The sequence below is a fragment of the Carya illinoinensis genome, chromosome 9 (genome assembly GCF_018687715.1).
Source record: "Carya illinoinensis cultivar Pawnee chromosome 9, C.illinoinensisPawnee_v1, whole genome shotgun sequence".
Lineage (NCBI taxonomy): Eukaryota > Viridiplantae > Streptophyta > Magnoliopsida > Fagales > Juglandaceae > Carya > Carya illinoinensis.
The window spans coordinates 30,728,150-30,734,808 of record NC_056760.1 but is presented as its reverse complement, the minus strand read 5'-3'; the positions used below and the strand labels follow the sequence as shown (position 1 = coordinate 30,734,808).

The 6,659-nt window shown below is 36.4% G+C and overlaps 1 non-coding gene across 1 annotated transcript; it reads left to right on the top strand.

Annotated features, from left to right (window-relative positions):
* Positions 1-332: 332 nt before the first annotated feature.
* Positions 333-488, top strand: LOC122277944. Its single transcript, XR_006229246.1, has one exon. It is a non-coding gene; the product is annotated as a 5.8S ribosomal RNA (ribosomal RNA).
* Positions 489-6,659: the final 6,171 nt, after the last annotated feature.

Here is a 6,659-nt window from a genome sequence, read left to right as displayed (position 1 = left end):
GGCGATGTAGGCGGTTCGCTACCGGCAATGTAGCAAGAAGTCCACTGAACCTTATCATTTAGAGGATGGAGAAGTCGTAACAAGGTTTTCGTGGGTGAACCTGTAATAACCTTCTAGGTGGGGGTGTCATGCCCCTTCCAAAAAATGGTTGGGAGGGCACGTTGAATGCTGCCCACCACTCCTCGCGTGTGGTGGGTCAGTCTTCTCATTCCCTTCCCAGTCGAACAATGAACCCCGGCGCGATCTGCGCCAAGGAACTTAAACAAGAAGTAACCACGGTCGCCCCAGAAACAGTGTGCGTGCCGTTGGTGACATCTTACCATGATACATAAGACTCTCGGCAACAGATATATTGGCTCTCACATTGATGAAGAACATAGTGAAATACGATACTTGGTGTGAATTGCATAATCTTGCAAATCATCAAGTCTTTGAACGCAAGTTGTGCCCAAAGCCATTCGGCTGAGGGCACGTCTGCCTGGGTGTCACGCATTGTTGCCCTGACCCCAACACCTCATATGATGGATGTGTGTGGTGCGGGGCAAACATTGGCCTCCCGTGTGCGTTGCTCACGACTAGCCTAAAAGCGAGTCCTAGGCGACGAGCGCCACTACAATCGATGGTTGACAAAACCGTCGTGCCGCATTGTGTGCTGCTCGATGCTTTGAAGGCTCTCCTCAACCCTATTGTGTCATTCTTGCGACTCTACCAGCACCTACTTCGATTTCGAGGACGAAATCTTTTTTTTAGGATGGGAGATTGTAACAGCCCGCTAGAAATTCAATTGTGGAATTTCTATTGGCTTTATGAACCTCGTGAAGACCCCATAAGTTTTCACGAATCCATTAATCGTATAGATTTTAATCTAACTACATAGTTAGTGTTATTACTCACTATGGTATCATAAGTGTGTTTTTTATTATTGGAGATAGTTAGAAGTGTCAAAATGTATTATGGTTTGTGCCATTAGACTCGGTGGGTTATTTAAGGTCTTATGGCGCAATAACTCTTTTTCATATTTTTGAACAAAATGTCTGTTCAAAACTGTGGATATTATTGGATAAAAATATCTTAAGCTGATTTTGTGGATATTATTGGATAAACATATATTGAGCTAATTTCATGGATATTATTAGGTAAAAATATCTTGAGCTGATTTTTGTGGATATTATTGGATATAAATATCTATTACATGTCACCTATTACATGTATTTCATCAACTCAGGAAATTTCACACCTATTTAAACACTTCAGCGCGAACAAAGGAGTTTTACTAGGATATTACCTCATCCTAGCACTTAGGGTCGTGATTGACATGAATAACTTGACTTGATTGTTCTCGAAATACAAACACTGTACTCAAGATGAGACGTGACTGGAATATGAAAGGACAGAAGTTTTGACGTAACATAACGTGACTTGAACATAACTTGAAAGACATAACTAACTTGATATAGAACATTTCGTAATATGACATAAACATGTAACACAATATTTCATAACATGATATCACATGTAACGGAAAATACACTTAACATGACATACTTGTAACAGTAAATGTGACATGAAATACATGTAATAGATGATATATTTAACATGATGTACTTGCAATGTATAGTAATAAGTGACAAAATATCTTGTGTAACAGATGAAAACTCATGACAAAATAAATTATGTGAAACAGATAAATATGTGATAACTTGGCATGGCATGGCATATATGATAACACACATACATACACTGTAGTTTCTTTACTTAGCACACATACACAGTAAACTGCTAGTAAGTTAAAAATTAACTTACCTCGATCTCCGCGTTTCTTATGAAAGCTCAAGCGCGATCACGAGAAACTGTAATTAGTGATTTTAAAAGTTAGAACTAAATCAATAATAATTTTAAATATGGAAAAATACTAACTTAAGAGTAAAATTTCCATTTTACCCTCTACATGTGGGAAAATGATCATTTTACCCCTTAACTTAAGGGTTTTGCATGCTAACTCCAAAAGTCACCAAAATTTACATGCCTCATGTAAATTTTATCCTAAACTAAAATATAAATTTAGAAAAATTTAAAACTAATCACAACTATTAAAATTCCATCGAGCCGAAATTCTCATATGCTATTTCCATTGATTTTTGTTTCTAACTTGTTTTTATTAACCTTTTGATCTATGACTTATAAAGATGTGATCTTCAAACCAAACCATCACATGATTTAAAAAGATGTCCTAAAACATATATAAGCTTCTAATTCAAGATCACATGGTTAAACATTAACCAAAACATAAATTGAACCAAGAACATCCACACTTTGGCCTATCCGGACATCTCTTTGCATAATATTTCATATCTTTGAAACTAACATCAAATATCTTCAAAATAATATTATAACATGTATATAAGAGGATTAGGATCATCCAATAAAATTTTCAAATCCATTGAAATAGGTTTAAACCACCAAAGATTTAAACTTTCTCAAAACAGAAACTGTTTTTCCTCTTCCAGTTTCTAAGTTTCTAGATCTAAGAAAATCTTTCAACAAAACCTTTAATCATGCAACAAATCCTCAAAAAATAATCATATACACAGGTTAACAATACTTCATAAAAATTTCGGACCAAGATCTATCCATTAGCTTGGTCAAAAACTCCAAAATACAACATATTCTCCAGTTTATCTCTTAGAATGATCTTTCTAGAGTTTAAATAATATTTGACTGATCAAATGATCTTCAAATAGAATAAATAAGCTATCAACGTAAACTAGACTAAAAAAGGAACAACTTTTATGAAGGAAACATTATTATAAAACACTAACAAAAACTTTGAAATGGGCGTTTAAAAGAACACCTAAAAGCTATCCGAGAGAGTGTTTGGTGTTCTTTAATGAAAGGTGTAAAGGAAGATGATTTCGTGGGAAGTGGGCTGGAGATATTTATGCACAAGATATGGAAGAAGATGAGGCTGAAGTGAGGGTTGAGTCTTGGCCTTTCTTACCCAATAATATCCATAAAAATCAGCTCAAGATATTTTTACCCAATAATATCCACAAAAATCAGCTCAAGATATTTTTACGCAATAATATCCACAAAAATCAGCTCAAGATATTGTTATCCAATAATATCCACAAAAATCAGTTCAAGATATTTTCTAAAGGTGGAGTGTAGACTTGGAAGAGTGAAGTGGCTAAGATCTTTCATGTGTCCGATTAAAACTTTTCTAACTTAATTTGGACATTCCACACTATGATTTTGAAACTACAATGACAATCGTTTATCAATAATTAGCCCCAAACTGACCCTAAAAAAATAAAATCACAGTTTCAAACAGGCGTTTCGTTCGAAAATATGAAAAAAAGTTATTGCGCCATAAGACCTTAAATAATCCACCGAGTCTAATGGCACAAATCATAACACATTCTGACACTTCTAACTATCTCCAATAATTAAAAACACACTTTTGATACCATAGTGAGTGATAACACTAACTATGTGGTTAAACTAAAACTTATATGATTAATAGATTTGTGAAAACTTATGGGGTCTTCACGAGGTTCCTAAAGCCAATAGAAATTTCATAATTGAATTTCTAGCGGGCTGTTACAAAAAGAAGGCTCGGTGGTGGAGTGTGACTTGCCTAGCTACGACGTCATACTCCCTGATTACGCCTAAAGAATAACGCGGTAGTTGTAGCACAGCTTTGGGGTGTCGATTCCACAGGAAGACAAATTAAAAGAATATCAAAAGGAACAAAGAAACTAAAGAAAAATATTAAATAAGTAATGGAGAACAAAGATTAATTTTAAATGTAAATTAAAGTGAAGCAAAGTGATTAACGGAAAAAGTACTCAAATTTGACGAACAGTAGAGCGTCGGGAATCCCTTGCACAAATCCAGTATTTTAATTATTCTTAATTCATTGGATAACTCAATTAGAAACTCAATTCCCGAAATTTCCAATTGGAATGTATAGATTTATAAACTAAAATTAAATCAAATGTAACCCATTGAAAAATCATTCACCACTTTTAAAATACGTAAATTACTATCCCTATTGAGAAAATCCAATGACGACAATATACTCAGGGAATGATATTGCAGCAAAGAACTAAATCAATATAGATAAATAATTGATCCAAACATAATCAAAGAACTAATCCATTCAATAGAAAAGTATGACTGAATCTATAAACATAATAAATTCTATGATTATTCGGAGAATAAAACATCAACGATGAATTGAAAATGATAAAACAAAAGAGTTTTAGTAATTAAAGATCAAATACATAAATTAAAAATACCATCTAATGTGCAAGTTCATCCCTAACCCTACTTGAGAATTTAGTTTCCCATAAATATAATGGACAACAAAAATCTCCAGAGAAAACTTAAGCGAACGGTGGCCATGGAAGTGATTTTCTTCTATCTTCAGATTTGCCTCTTGTGCCTCCCCCTACTCTATTTCGTGCTAATGATATGCTTATATAGGGTAGGAAAGAAACCCCAATGTCCTCTTAATGTCCGTATAAAAAAAATAGCCTAACTTTAGGACTTATCTTGGCAGCCATGTATGCCCTTAAGGAGTTCGAATTTTGAAATCCTTATTAGAGACAAAGTTATATCACTTTAAGATATATTTCTAATGCATCAAGAATCACATCAATCCGATATGTGAGTAAAAAGATACAGTTAAAAGATTAAAGTATATCTAGACTGTCTCCTAACGAATTTCGGACTTGGACTTCTTGTGGTTTCATTTTGTGATTTTTTTTCTTTTTCTTTTCTTCCAAATTTCTCTCAAACCCCATGAATTTCCTCCTTTAAATTTGACTGGGCTTGACTTGCTCTTTTATAAACTCTAAAATTAAACATAAAAAACTGCTTAAAAGTATCACAACGTAAATAGAAACTCAATTTAAGAATACACATGAATTTCTATGATGTATATTCACATTTTAGCATTTTAGTCCAAAAATAGGGTATTTAGAGTACACTTTCACACACTCATCACTCCCCCCAAGTCAAAGGAACTAGCACCTCTGGGTGAACGAACTCCCACTCCCCCTGTCCACAAGCTTTCAGGCCCCGAGACCCCTCGGATCCACTACCCGAAGTCTCCTAGGGTGGGTTGTGATGAACCTTCAGCCACTTCCCGTTGTCGCCAGAAGAGCTTGGAGCACGCTTCTATCCCTGGGGTGATGGGATCTCACCCAGAAAATCCTGGCTAATCATGTACGAATGGTTAGGTGCACACATGTAGTCCTGTATGTTGTCAACGAAGAGGGCCAAGTTGGTGTGCAACTCCTTAGGGTGGGCCCTTGCCCAAGCAATCACAATGGCCAACGCCCAAATAGCCAGAGCCAAGTACTCCTGGTGGACCTCCTCCCCTGTGGGGTACTCCCATCCCGAGCCCGACATGAAGAAAAATTTTCGATTTCACTCCTTCTCGCTTGAGTGTAACGATCTTCTGGCTAGGGATGTGAGCCTAGAAGCTACATATGCTCCCCTTAATGCGATTCACTCGGTAGATGGATTGGAACTCCCAAGCAGTAGGTTAGGGTACTCCTCTGTAGTTGAACTGAGAGCCATTCTGTAGATGATGCAACTGGATATTAGGAGTTGCCAAGAGTTCGAGTTAAGCTGCGTAGGGGCCAACCCCAAAAAGTTGAGGACTTTGCAGACTTGGTTGATGTGAACCCTAATCGACTTGCTTTGAGACCCAACAACAATATTGGAAAAACAAACCCAAGAACGCCAAACTCAAGTCTATGGATGGAGAATCTAGACCCGTTGAGAACTCGTTTCAAGAACCTAGATTATATTAAAATCTAGACCCGATGAAATCCCGTCTCAAGAACCCAAATTACAAGGAGGAACGCTACAAAGGTTGTGATTTACCTTTGATAAGTTCAAGAGTTCAATTAAGAACAAGAGGAGAAAACTCACTCACAATGAAAATTCAATAAAAAAATATCTTCCCCCTCAAATGAGGTTACAAGTGGTTTAAATAAACAATCCCCAAAACCCTAAAGTGAGCCGCGGGTACTGTAGCGTGAACAGTGCCCGAGCTACAGTACTTCTAAAACCCTAGTTCACTTTAATTTATAACTTTCCAAATATGCCCTTGGCCAAAATACAAGGCCTTCCCAAAAACTTGGTTCATTAGAAATAAGACATATGTGTGGGCCAACATCCTCAAGCCCACTTATTCTAAACTAATAAGATAAGCTCTTTTAATGAAATAAATAAGTTCGTGGTCTTCATTAACAGTCGGCCCAAGTCGTGTCTTCCATAGCTTGGATCAAGTGGATCAAAACTGGTTCTGGCTCTTGCTAGCTTTATCCCAATTGGATTGTATCAATCCTTGCATTGCTTCTTTGATCTTCATGGCTCTTAATCTTGTAATTGATCCTTAAGACTTGGTCCACCTTGGGGCCCATCATTCCCCCTCTCCTCAAAAGGATTCGACCTCGAATCTCCACCTGGATCAAAGGGAAAAAGATCAGTAACAACGAAAATAGCAAACACGTGATACATACCTGAAAGATCCACTAGGTATGAAATATCATTAATTTTATCAAGAATTTGAAAATGTCCCTCCAAGCTACTTCTGTCATCCACAAACAAAAGTATTAGAGTTAAATGAGCAAGTGGATTAA